The following is a 14,707-nucleotide window of genomic DNA, read 5'->3' as shown; positions in this document are numbered from 1 at the left end:
TGCCGTATAATACAATGTGATCCATTAATCTGTAAAGAAAACAAGGACAAATTCATTAAAAAGTAGTAGAATGGGCCACTGTGGAACGTGTCCATTATGAAATTGCATCATACGTTTTATATTCTTGGGGACTGCATTACTTGGAATAATAAAATAACTTTTCAAGAAGAACCAGAAAAGTGAGGAAAAGACATTTGACTCCAAGAATTGTTGTTGTAGAGTTTTTTAGGTGTATCAGTAAATTAGATTATATTGGTCCGTATATATTATTTTGTAAATTGCTTGTGTTCTGTGGTCGATTTGCTTGCTAGACGAAAACCCGAGTTTCCAGGTGAGGAAAAAAAAAAAAAAAAAAAAGCACGCAACTCTCGCCTGAGATAAACTAATTCATCTGAATGTACATCTGAGCCTTTCTCGCCTGGTGAGAAGTAGGTGCATATATGCATTGTGCGCGAGGATCCAAGAATTGTAGTTTATTATGCATTTGAAAATTTCTTAATTTCATCATTTTTACTTATCTGCTTTTGTGCCTTCCTGTTTGAAAGACACAAAAGCCACACGGAAATTTTTGTTTTGGGAGGGGGAGCTCGTGCATTCCATATTGGTAGTTTTTAAAAGGCCCAATGAGTGACAGTACAATTATATAATATAAAAAAATGATCATGGGATGGCTTTATTCCCTTCAACCCCCCTCTTCGCGAGAACTTATGTTTTCAAAGTAGTTCTTGGATATCCCTACGTAATTTTATTTTCTTCTGACGCGATTGTAACAACATTTCTGAAACTCGTTTTACTGATATTGATTTCGGTACTATCGACGCACTAAAGTAAAAAAAAAAAAAAAAAAAAAAAAGAACAATGGAGCGGTCGAGTTGCTCCTTAGCCTCCCATCCGTACTAACCTGTGGAAGAGAAGGCTAGTCAGTGACTTCCAGCCACCTGTTGTTTTTATCCCTCTTATACCGTACAATTGGTATAATTACTGTCATCCCCGCAGCGGATGGAAAAGGCCCGGTTCGAATCCTCTCAACAATGCCAAGAATTTTTATGGGCTTTTTTTCACTATGTGGCCAAGTTATTCGGTCTCAATCGTGGCTAGCCGACAAGTGAATATACAAAACTTATAAACGTAATGCACATGGGTGAATGAGGTTCTCGGATAACCCTAACATGACTTATTTTATTTTATTTTTTTATTTTATTCCTGTTATAGACTGCTGTGACAGTATAGTGGTTTCGCCACTTGTCACTTTGGAGAGAGAGAGAGAGAGGTCTGTGTGCCATTTCCGTCTACGACTGGAGAAATTTCTAAAGTCCTCTTCAATCGAGGCTGTAGTTTTCAGATCTCAGGCAGAGGAGTATGGTTTCTCCATGAGTCATTCTAGGTTTTTCAGTTAGCACAACATGCAAATCGGCCCGTGAACACACACTTCTAATGCATTTATACGGATATATTACGCTTGGGAGACGTTAGCATAATAAAATAATAATATCCCTACTAGGTTTCCTCCAAAGACCCAAAATGTTTTCTTTCCACCGATGTTTTCATCCTTCAGAATAGAAAGAAACCAGATATAGTAAATCAAGACAAGCAGGGATGATTTTCCGTTATGAAAATTGTTTGCCACTCAGAAATTGCCTCACAGTAAAGTGAGCCAGTGTTTTATCGGAGTGAATTTCTAGTTAAAGAGGAAGTTTTTATATTTGTGAATGAAAAGACGCTCCATAGGCTTCTTTCTATTCCCGAATATAAAATCTTCACTGAAAAGCTATATTTTGGGTCTTTGTAGGAAGTCTACTGCTTCGAGGGCGCTATAATCGATATCAGTAAACGAATTAATAGAAATGCTTCCAATCGTAGCAGAAGAGAATGGATATGTAGAGCTGAGAACTATACTGAGGGGCCACAATTGCAATTAATTGGTAAGTTCGGCTTTAACTTATAAAATCGTTGCTCGAACTTCTTAGCCACACCTCTTAGGTTCTTTCACTATACCAGTACTGTATTATTTTATTCTCTCTGTAAAAAAAAAATTGTTTTCTCCCCTCATTGGCATTAATATTTTTCGTATGAAACACCTTTATAAATAAACGTTGTAGCATCACTGCATTGTTTCAAATCAAAACAGCTTTTCCTTTTGAGAAGTATCTGTAGAAAATCCTTCGTTTCGGTATATAGGGGCTTAGTCAGACTTAGTCACTTTTGCACAGTTTGAAAAGGCCTAGTTTCGATTCCGTTTATAAATTAATGGAATTTCTAGCAGCCTTTTCACTCGCGTTGTGGTTAGCCGGTCTCAAGCTGAAGAGCGAAGCGAGGCTTCTCCCTTTCGCTTATTTTTACTAGGAAGAGCTCTATCGCTCTCTCAGGCAAATCGACCTTGTATATACGGAACGATAGACTTGTAAACTTGTACATACAGGTGCGAAAGACTCAAGGAAAACCACCGCATATAGTCTTTATAATCCCTTGGAGATTAAAGATCTGTGATCGCCTGTTAATATTTTTGCATATTTGTAATTTTAAGATAATGGCAATATTTCAACAAATTTAATAAAACACGCATTAGTATATAATATTATTAAAAAAAATTATACCCACATGACAATTTATGCATCTCTTACGTTAAGCATCTTACGTTTCTATTCTACATCCGTAGACACATACACTCTCCCTCTCTCTCTCTCTCTGTTAAACTTTTCTCATCAATATTTGTGCAATAAACGAAATGTTTTCTGATTGTCTTAATTCCTGTCCTGTGGAATTTTCTTATTGGTTCTTTCACTCAAATCTAGACTGCCTATATGGCATGTCTCATACAGATACATACATTTATATGCGTACACAGTTAATGAACAATTCTACCATAGTGCTTTCTAAGTCTATTATCCACTTGGATAATAGACTTAGAAAGCAAAAAGTAGCGGAGAGTAATAGTAAGAGAGGAAGAAGAAAAGAAACGGTGTAGAAGAATGAAATGGACAATAACTCCTTCAACTCGCACTACTGAAACTCCTCGAATAGGCAACACTTCCCCAGTAGGGAAGACTGTTATTACCTATTCTCGGAAGCTCCTGGCAGCATCAGACTCCCCTGGTGACCGTTTCAAGGTTTATTGGCCTACAGAACTGTTCTGTAGTGAATTTCCAATTCGTAGTGTATTATGCCATGTGCGTGTATTTTTTATTAATATTATTACTACGTACACCATTTGGCATTTCTCATATTGTGGAGTTATACGCTGGCGTATTAAGCAGACTAAGGGGGGGACGGAAGGCTGGGGAAAAATACAGAAGTATGGGGACGATAGAGAAGGTGACCCCAGGATGTTCGGTGAGGCAGGCCCGTGCCCCACCAGGAGAAGAAAATGGTTGGCAGGGGAGGAGAGGAGACAAGACTGTCTCCTCCTCCCCACTAGGGGAAAGGGAGTAAAGGTACCAAGCAAGGGAGCCCAGTACAGATCGCCATCAGGCATTGGCAGTAGAGAGTACGTGAAGAGTCCAAGCGATCTGAACCGGATCTTCGTTGGTGATTATGTTAAATGTAAGAGTCAAATCCAGTCGTAAAGTCATACATGAGGCAAGTCTCGTCCTGTGGTTGGTCATGTAACCTGTTCAAGTCGCCAAGTGTGCATGTTATGAGGATGCTGCCTTGGGTCCTGGTGATATCATTTTCTTAGTTGATGCGTTGGCCATCCAACTAGTGGTCCAGTGCGAAAAATTTGTATCCGGTTCATGTCAAGTCCTGTGTCAGTTTGTCTGGTTCGGACGTAGGTCTTCCTGGTTGTCAGTTCCCACGTGAACAAGGCTAGATGATGGTCATGTTCGTGGTTGTAGGTTATTTTGGTACAGTTTTCTTGTGTATTACAGTTTTCTCTAGTCCTAGTTTCGTGATTCATCATCAACTTCTGGGTGCTGTGCGTGGTGGTTTGCTATAAGTGTTCTCCTTCTAGCAGAGAGTTTCTGTGCAAAGATGGTAAGAGCTTTGTATTCATGTTCCAAGTCGAGAAGATGCTGTTCCATGTTCTGTGGGAAGTAGGTGATAGCAGTGGTGTGCATGCATCGCAGTTCCTCATAGTGGCCGCAGTCATACATGAGATGTTACCATGTCTCCTCGCGGCCACAGAAGCAACGGGGATCCTCAGTGATTCGGAAGCTAGACAGTTTTGCATTAAATGGCCCGTGCCCGGTGAGCAGAAAGATGACATGGAGCCCCGGTTGGAACCAACTCGGGGGTTTTGGAAAGACTGTTTACGCTCGGGAGGAACTTCTTGGTGATTTCCCCTTTAGTGGACTCTGTCCACCGATCCTAATGATTTTCAGATCCAGCGGGAGGACTCCCGCCAGAACCTGGAGTGCTTGCGCGCTGAGAGTCCAGAGAGCTCGTGTGATTGTCAGAATTATTGACCGCTGGATACTGTCCAAGGTTCTTCTATTTACTACTGTGGTTACCTTTTTGTACCAAATTGATGAAGCATATTTGAAGGTAGATTGGATGATTAGGTAGGTGGTAGACGTCAGAGTGCCCGGCACATGGATAGCTGGACCCAGAGTATCCCAGTAGAATATCTCCCAAAGCATTACACCGTCACCAAGGTAAACGACGCACACGTACCCGGCCGTCCACATGGTGCAACAGGAAAGGGTGATTCACTGGACCAGACAACCTTCTTCCAATCTCTCGAGGTCCAGTTTCTATGCTCGTGTGCCCATTGTAGGCGCTGTCGCCGGTGAACCGTGGTTATCATGGCGTAGGCACTCTGAGTGGCCTGCGGCTACACCGCCCTATTTTCAGCAGGGTTCGATGTACTGTGTGTTGTGACACATTACTCCCGTCATTAGCATTTCAATTACCGGCGAGTTGCGCCACGGTCGCCCTAATGTTGCCACGTACCATCCGGGAGAGCCTTCACACACCTCGAGAATCGATGAGTCGTGGTCGTCCAACACCTCGCCGGTGGTTCGTGGATTTTCCCTCCGCGGACCATTTCGGTAGGTACTAACCACGGCTGACCGTGAGCATCCTACCAGCCGTGCCGTTTCGGACATGCTTTGACCTAGTCGTCTGACCATTATAATTTGACCTTGTCAAACTCGCTCAAGTCCGCTGCCTTTCCCATCTGAACAACAAGAGTAACGCTGATTAACGGAGCTCAGTATCAGGTGTTTTTCATACAGTGTCCCGACCCGCGACGAGCCGTAGTTCACCTGCAGTTGCTTCGATTTGTAGAACTACTCGCTGTTCATAATGTGTTGGCTAATTCAAATCAAAAGGGCTATGAAGCCCAATACGTCCTATTATTATAATAGTCTTAAATTATAGGTGAAAACCTACCTTTTTAGTAGGACTGTTAATCTCTCAACACTCAATCGCGAATGATTATAATATGAACTTACCCCCCCCGTGCATAGTCATAAATCAAGTTAAAATAGCTATTAATTAAAATAATCATGCCTTCAACTCTCACATCAAGGTAATCGGAGAGAATTACGGAAAAGATGGCGGCCACCAACCTCCAAAAGAGCAACCAACATCACAAGCTATCAAGAGAATTGAAAAGCAATTGTCGCAAAATTCTAAAAACGACGAAACAAATAAATTAATTCACACATAAATTAAACTTGAAAACCGTTTTTAAACTTCTTTTAAGAGACCACCTTATTCGGTTTGTTACCGTGTTCACAAGAAGTACAAAAGTGATACTCCCCCCCCCCCTGTTTTATATCAAATTAACGACACCTGACCCGAGATTATTGATATAAACCAATTGTATGATTTGCATGCATGCGCGTAAGCGTCCACGAGTCCGAATTATTATAAGGTCTGCGTATATTAATAGAGTTAACATTTAATCTCATTTTTAATGCTTTTTTTTGGCAATTAATAATTTAAAATATCCCCGCTGTTTATTAAGAACCTTCGATTCATTAAAAAGGAACACATGTCCATCAGTGATCACATGAAACGCAAGCTCAGATGCACCCGTCCTACCTGATGCCACATGCTGCTGTATCCTTACCGAAACTAAATTTTGGGTCAAGCCAATAAGTAGAATTGCACTCACCACAAGAAATATCGTAAACAATATTGTGAGCTTACTCATTGGTTGTGGAAAAATCTTAAATATGTTAATAAATTGTCTATACCAATGTTGTATATACGGAACTTTAATAAAATGTTTGTGATCCACCCTGTCATTTGTAGTACCCGTCTCCAATTTATATTTCGCCTGTTGACTAATCTGCGTAATGGTACCTAATGAATAACCCCTATTTAAAAATCTTTGTCAGTTCCGTGAGCTCATCCAATAAGGATTATTGAGTAGAGCTGTATCTATATGCATTATGAAACTGGATAAAAATAATGCTCCTTTTATATGTAAAAATGTGGTAGCTCGAACGGTGCAAAAATATTCCAGTATTCGTTGGCTTCCTATAAATTAAAATCAAAAATGTTTTCATTAACCCTGTTTAAAGAAAAATTTATGGATTTGTGCTGCGGGATTTCCATTTATTCAGTGAACTTAAGTCGAATATGAATGTTTTAAATGTATCCAGGACCTCCTGTACTATATATTTATTAGTAATTATTAAGATATCATCAAGATATCTACCGTAGAATGTTATATTAGGTGAAGTGGCGTTAAGTATACCTGCTCGATTTTATTTAGATAAATTTCAGCAACCAATCCACTCAAGCTAAGTTCCATCGGTAACCCGAATATCCGCTTCTATTACGTCAAGGTCGCGGGTTCGATTCCCGCCTCGGGCTTGGATCAAAGTACTGAAAAAACTTTGGGAGGTGCAATATGGTCACAGAAGCCGATGCGCCAACAACTACCAAATCAAAAAAAAAAAAAAAAAAAAAAATTACGTCAAGGGCTTATTCTACATGTACATTGGTGTACAAGGAAACTATATCTAAAGAGAATAACTCGTCACCTTCATGCAGCGTTTTTTCTTTTAAATGATTGAATAACATCTCCGAATTCTTTAAACTAACTTTAATGTTAAACGCAAAGGTTTGATAATGTTGTAAAGGTGTTCCGCGAGCGATGCAAAAGCTGTGTTTCTGTAAGAAACAATAGGTCTAATAGGGTATCCTCTTTTATGAAGTTTGACTTGTCCGAAAAGAGTTGGTACCGCATTAGTCCTAGCCTTAAGGGATTTTAAAATGGCCATCGAAATATAGTCTTTTTTGTTTTTTTTTCTGTACTCAGTTAACTTGCTATTAAATTGTTTAATTAAGTTGTCAAACACCACTTTCTCTACAATCTGGTATGTAGAACTGTCAGATATAATATTACTGAGTTTTCTATATAATAAATTTTATTTAAGACCACAACTGTATCACCCTTATCCGCTTCTGTACAATAATATTGTTGTTCCGTCGTAATTTTTGGAGATCAATGCTCTCTTCTTTTGATAACCTAAGTATATACGGGTCCCTATTCTGATTGATCTGTTGTATCAACCCTTCCTTATTTTTAACGTTCCATAAACCAAATTCGAATTCAATAACTGTTTGCTTTTTTGGAAGACATCTGGGAGGTAAATTATAATTGAGCCCCGTACTTAAAAGATTAATTTGTGGAATGGACAATTCATAAGAGGATAAATTGACCCCACCATGGTTGGTAATATTCTCTTCTGTATGTGTTACACAGGATTCCGTCGTATCACCCTCTCCGTAATTATACGTTGTAGACCCACTCCCCCTTCGTCTTGTCTTGTATTATCCCCCCCCCCCTACGCCAAACCTCTACTGCAGTGTTATTATTCTCATACGAAGTAAGCGTTGTAAAATAAAAATAAATTTTCTGTTTATACTCCGGGACGAAGAAACAGTCAGAGGAGTTCACAAGATAGACAGAATACAAGAAACAGCACCGTATTCAGCAGTCACGGGCTTGAACCCCGGGCACTCAAGGCACGTGTACTTATGTACGCCTGACCACTAGGCTACGGCGGCCTTGGTGTGTCATGTTTATTTCACTTGCTTGCGCCTGTTTCCTTATTTCGATATTTGATTTTAGATAAGCCCAATGATTAATATGTAATTTATCTTATTACGTAAACGTTGTAGTTGGAAAAAGTAACTCTTCTTTTTTGCAAACTCTGAAATCCAAGGTTAACCTCACAATTTTTTGCGAAACCCTACGTGCTAATTTCTTAATGCCTGCTACCCTTTGTTTTAATGACACCCTCGCAAATTTTTGGATTAGATTCTCGCTAATGCAAAATTTTATATGAAACTTCTGTGCTTCATATTGCAAAGTAGTGTCAATGTATGCGTGGATAATGTTATGTAAATAATCTCTCATATTTACGAAATTAACCTAAAAACCCCAACGAATTAAAAATGTGAATGAAATGGCTCAGGTGAGGGGGAGAAACAAATGATAAGTCAAGTTATATATCTATCGATTGCTAATTCAAATCAAAAGGGCTATGAAGCCCAATACATCCTACTATTATATTAGTCTTAAATTATAGGTGAAAACCTCCTACTTTTTAGTAGGACTGTTAATCTCTCAACACTCAATCGCGAATGATTATAATATCAACCTATTCCCCCTCCGTGCATAGTCATAAATAAATAAAGTTAAAATAGCTATTAATTAAAATAATCATGCCTTCAACTCTCATATCACGTCAAGGGAATAGGAGAGAATTACGGAAAGACGGCGGCCACCAACCTCCAAAAAAACCAACCAACATCACAATTGAAAAGCAATTGTCGCAAAATTCTAAAAACGACGAAAAAATAAATTAATTCACACATAAAAATTAAACTTTAAAACTTTTTTTAACTTCTTCTAAGAGGTTTGTAGGGGGAATAATACAAGACAAGACGAAGGGGGAGTGGGTCTACAGCGTATAATTACGGAGAGGGTGATACGACGGAATCTTGTGTAACACATACAGAAGAGAATATTACCAACCATGGTGTGGTCAATTTATCCTCTTATGAATTGTCCAATCCACAAATTAATCTTTCAAGTACGGGGCTCAATTAAAATTTACCTCCCAGATGTCTTCCAAAAAAGCAAACAGTTATTGAATTTGGTTTATGGAAACGTTAAAAATAGGGAAGAGTTGATACAGCAGATCAATGGTATTATCAATCAGAATAGGGACCCGTATATAACTAAGTTATCAAAAGAAGAGAGCATTGGTCTCCGGCGCCTCCGTAGCCAGGTGGGAAGGAGCAGCAGTGTGTAGTACACGCTTCTTGATTATACCGGGGTTCGAGCCCGTCACCACCAAATACGGAGGATGCGGAAAGGTCAGGGAATGACCACCGCATATCCTGGAGCAATATGGCTTTAGTTGCTAATGCTCCTAAAAACCAAACAAACAAACAACAAACATTGGTCTCCAAATATTGCGACGGAACAACAATATTATTGTACAGAAGCGGATAAGGGTGATACAGTTGTGGTCTTAAATAAAATTTATTATATAGACAAACTGAGTAATATTATATCTAACACTTCTGCATACCAGGTTGTAGAGAAAGCGGTGTTTGACAACTTGATTAAACAATTTAATAGCGAGTTAACTGAGTACAGAAAAATAAGACTATATTTTGATGGCCATTTTAAAATCCCTTAAGGCTAGGACTAATGCGGTACCAACTCTTTTCGGACAAGTCAAACTTCATAAAAGAGGATACCCTATTAGACCTATTGTTTCTTACAGAAACACAGCTTTTGCATCGCTCACGGAATACCTTTTACAACATTATTAAACCTTTGCGTTTAACGTTAAGGTTAGTTTAAAGAATTCGGAGATGTTATTCAACCATTTAAAAGAAAAAACGCTACATGAAGGTGACGAATTTTCCTCTTTAGATGTTGTTTCCTTGTACATCAATGTACATGTAGAATAAGCCCTTGACGTAATAGAAGCAGATATTCGGGTTACCGATGGAACTTAGCTTCAGTGGATTGGTTGCTGAAATTTATCTAAATAAGATCGAGCAGGTATACTTAACGCCACTTCACCCTAACATAACATTCTACGGTAGATATCTTGATGATATCTTAATAATTACTAATAAATATATAGTACAGGAGGTCCTGGATACATTTAATAACATTCATATTCGACTTAAGTTCACTCTATAAATGAAAATCCCGCAGCACAAATCCATAAATTTTCTAAATTTTTCTTTAAACAGGGTTAATGAAAACATTTTTTTTTTTTCTAATTTATAGGAAGCCAACGAATACTGGAAAATTTGGGCACCGTTCGAGCTACCACCTTTTTACATATAAAAGGAACATTATTTTTAACCAGTTTCATAATGCATATAGATACAGCTCTACTCAAGAATCCTTATTGGATGAGCTCACGGAACTGACAAAAAGATTTTTAAATAGGGGTTATTCATTAGGTACCATTACGCAGATTAATCAACAGGCGGAATATAAATTGGAGACGGGTACAACAAATGACAGGGTGGATCACAAACATTTTATTAAAGTTCCGTATATACAACATTGGTATAGACAATTTATTAACATATTTAAGAACACTGAATTTAAGATTGTTCCACAACCCATGAGTAAGCTCACAATATTGTTTACAATATTTCTTGTGGTGAGTGCAATTCTACTTATTGGCTTGACCCAAAATTTAGTTTCGGTAAGGACACAGAAGCATGTGGCATCAGGTAGGACGGATGCATCTGAGCTTGCGTTTCATTTGATCACTGATGGACATGTGTTCCTTTTTAATAAATCGAAGGTTCTTAATAAACAGCGGGAATATTTTAAATTATTAATTGCCGAAAAAAAAAACATTAGAAATTAGATTAAATGTTAACTCTATTAATATACGCAGACCTTATAATATTTCAGACTCGTGGACACTTACGCGAATGCATGAATACAAATTCATACAATTGGTTTATATCAATAATCTCGGGTCAGGTGTCGTTAATTTGATATAAAACAGGGGGGAGGATATCATTCACGAATCACTTTTGTACTTCTTGTGAACACGGTAACAAACCGAGTAAGGTGGTTTCTTAAAAGAAGTTGAAAAACGGTTTTAAAGTTTAATTTAGGTGTGAAAATTTATTTATTTGTTTCGTCGTTTTTAGAATTTTGCCAATTTTTCAATTCTCTTGATAGCTTGTGATGTTGGTTGGTTTTTTGGAGGTTGGTAGCCGCCGTCTTTCCGTAATGCTTTCCGATTCCCTTGACGTGATGTGAGAGTTGAAGGCATGATTATTTTAATTAATAGCTATTTTAACTTGCTTTATTTATGACTATGCAGGGGGGGGGGTAAGTTCATATTATAATCATTCGCGATTGACTGTTGAGAGATTAAGTCCTACTAAAAAGGTATGAAGTTTTCACCTATAATTTAAGAATAATGTTTTGGCTTATCGGTGTATATAAAATTTTACAAGTTGTAGTAGTGGCATGTGATGCAAGTGTATGAGATTATGCAGCGTCAGCCAAAAAAAAAAAAAAAAAAATTCACACAACCATTCCCTCCAAATTCCTGTCCAGTTCCTCCTTAAATTATTCAACCTATCAACTTCCACAACGACAGATGGAAGTTTGTTCCAGCAATTAACCATCCTCTGGCTAAAGGAAAATTTCCGCACATCTATTCTACATCTGTCTTTCCTTAATTTGAATTTATGACCCCTTAGGTTCTAATTTGAACAAGTGGAGAAATCCCTTCAGAATTCAGCGTGCTCAACCCATTCAAGGCCTTATACACCTCAATTGCCCTTCTCTGTACACGCTCAAGCAAATCTATATCCTTCCTAAAATGAGGCCTCCAGACCTGTACGCAGTACTCAAGCGTGGCCTGACCATTTCCTTATACGGAGGGACAATCACCTCCTTTTTCTCTGCTAACAAAATTCCTATATATCATTGACAAAACCCCATGACCTGCCCTGGCAGCCTGTCTGCATTGCTCAGAAAACTTCATATCTGATTGCAAAATGACTCCCAGGTATTTTTCATTTTCTACCACCTTAAGTGTAGTACCACACGGTTGGTACGTTTCACTGGGGTTACTTCTACCCATATATAGTACTTTGCATTTGTCAAGGTTAAACTTCAGTTGCCACTTCTCAGCCCATCTGCCCAAATTTTCTAGATCCTGTTGCAGTAGCACACTGCTATTACTGTCATTAACAACCCTGCCAACATTTGTATCATCTGCAAACTTCGACACTAAGCCTGATATAACTACATCAATATCATTGCTAAATATACAAAACAACAGTGGACCCAACACCGAACACTGTGGGACTCCACTAATAACATTAGTCCACGAAGAGCAGCACCCATTGATTACCACCTTTCTTCCCTTGCTCTTCTACTTCAAGCAGTTCGTCAGCATACATTCATTTGAACGATATTTTTATATATACTAACCGAACTGTTTAGTATTTGACCACGTATATGGATAGCCTATGGTATATGTATGAAAAAAATAAATAATAAAATCCGGAATTCTGTTAGTCCGATTTCAATGAAATTTGGGATGACTGAACAAATCTTTTTAAAAGGTCCAAGTATAAGATTTTATGAAAAGCTATCCACTGTGAGTCGAGTTATTACATGAGGACGGACAGGTGGATATGGTGAAGATAATAGGCCTATTACGAATATATGCTAAGGCGCCTAGAAATAAGTTGGGATGTACATATTACATATGACTTGTAATATGTTTGGTAATCGTCTAGCCATAACATCGTATGAAATCGTCCGTTTATCTGCAGTCAGTCTGAATTAGCGTTTGTTGAATAGATGGTGTTTAACGTGTTTCGTGACATTTGAAAATTATGTAATTCACTTAGCAGCGAATTTGCATCAAATTTTGTTTCAAATTAAATGAAGTAGGGACATTACTGGGTCCTTTTACCCTATATTTTGCTAATGGAATCCTTTAGGATTAATAGTCTACGCGTGTAGCACAGTGTTTTTGTCACCGTCCTCCCCACACCGGGCGGAAAAGTCTCTGGTTCAAATCCTGTCGATGACGCGAGGAACTTTAATGGGCTTTTTTCATTCAGTGGCTGAGTTAGTCGGTCTCAGGCGTAGATAGCAAGGTTTTTTCCCCAGAATCTGGGGTTTTTCGTCCAACAAAACAGAGAAATCGACCATAGAACCCACGCAATTAACAGATATAAAACACACAGTACGGCAGATGAATTTAATTATTCGGGTGGTCTAAAAATAATAGTTTGGTTTTTTCCACTAATCAGGAAATATAGGATTAAACTGATAATAATAATAAATGGCTTACTTTTTTTTTTATTTTAGGCAAAAATTTGGATAACAGAGCAAAATCAATCACAATAGCATCTAAGAATTGTACAGTTCATCTATTTTAATTTAAAAAGCAGAATTTTATGTATATCAATGTAATTTATTTGTAAAATCCGTAAAAACGACTGACGTTATGCAGTCCTGTGGTCAAGAGAATATTTAGTATAAGTACTATCGGTCGATAAAACCAAGTAGTCCGCCTAGAATTCTTGCCTTGGAGTTGGTCAGCATGCCAATTTGCTCAGTGATTAGTCAAAATCTTCACTACTTACATAGTGTCTTGCTCTTGCAAAAGCTAATAACCAATGTTGTCTTAATTATTCTCTCGCGTGTCACCGCATAATTGATCTGTAAGACTTTATAAGATTGAAAGAAGTATGCTTTCTTGTTATCAGTTTGACGTTTTCATAAAAATGTCTACGTAAATGGATTAACTATCCTGACAAAAAAAAAAAAAAAAAAAAAACTATTACATTAGGGTCACCCGGTATGTTATTACATATACCCATGTGTATTGTCTCTGTAAATTGCGTGTGTTCTCTGGTCGATTTGCCTGTTTTGCTGGATGAAAAACCTCAGTTTCTGGTGGGGGGAAATCTTGCTAGCTACGCCTGAGACCGACTAACTTTCCCACGGAGTGAAAAAAGAAGCCCATAAAAGTTCCTCGCGTCATCTAACTATGCTGACAGTCAAAAATTTCTTTTTCTACTCTGATACAGATTAAGCTAGATGAGTTTACATTTTCATTGTAACTGCATAAAGCGACCAATCCTTTAATCAATAAATGTTTCGTTAGAAAAACTTCTCATGGTATTAACATAAGGAATTGGGCCATCCTGCAGAATAAATGCATATTTTAGATTATCTTTGGATTTCAATAACCCAGACTACATTTTTTTAGCATGTCCAGATAGCTTTCACCTGCGATTGTGTTAGGAAAAAAGTAAGATCACGTAAATTAATTTTCTCTTTATACTACAGACGACCACACGGTCAGAGAAGTTCGAAAAAGCGAGAGAGAGAGAGAGAGAGAGAGAGAGAGAGAGAAAATACAAGAAACAACACCGTATTTAGCAGCCACGGGCTTGAACCACCTGTACTTATGCGCCCTTGCACTGACCACTTGGCTACGGCAGCGGATTTCCTAACACCTAATAAAAGGAATAGTGTCTATTTGATGGCCCCGTCAAATCACATTCCAGGCTGTTCTTTGCACTTTTCTTTGTACGTTTCTGCAAATTTCAAGATGCGGTCAGGATTGTGTTTGTTAAGAACCTATACTAATGTGAGATGGATTTTAAATAAAAGTTTAAAATTCCTTGAATTTTAAACTTTTATCCTCCCTGACTTTTCTCCAATGTTTCCTTTATTCTGCTCCTATTAGGCGAATATGCAACTAAA

The 14,707-nt window shown here is 38.1% G+C and overlaps 1 protein-coding gene across 1 annotated transcript in view; it reads right to left on the bottom strand.

Annotated features, from left to right (window-relative positions):
* Positions 1–14,707, bottom strand: part of LOC150089404 (nose resistant to fluoxetine protein 6-like) — a 142,185-nt gene that overhangs the window by 45,356 nt on the left and 82,122 nt on the right. The gene's annotated exons all lie outside the window — the stretch shown is intronic.

Source organism: Mastigoproctus giganteus, chromosome 2, assembly GCF_048544385.1.
Source record: "Mastigoproctus giganteus isolate SK-2022 chromosome 2, ASM4854438v1, whole genome shotgun sequence".
NCBI lineage: Eukaryota > Metazoa > Arthropoda > Arachnida > Uropygi > Thelyphonidae > Mastigoproctus > Mastigoproctus giganteus.
Note: the sequence above shows the minus strand (reverse complement) of the source record. Positions and strands in the feature narration are given on the sequence as shown.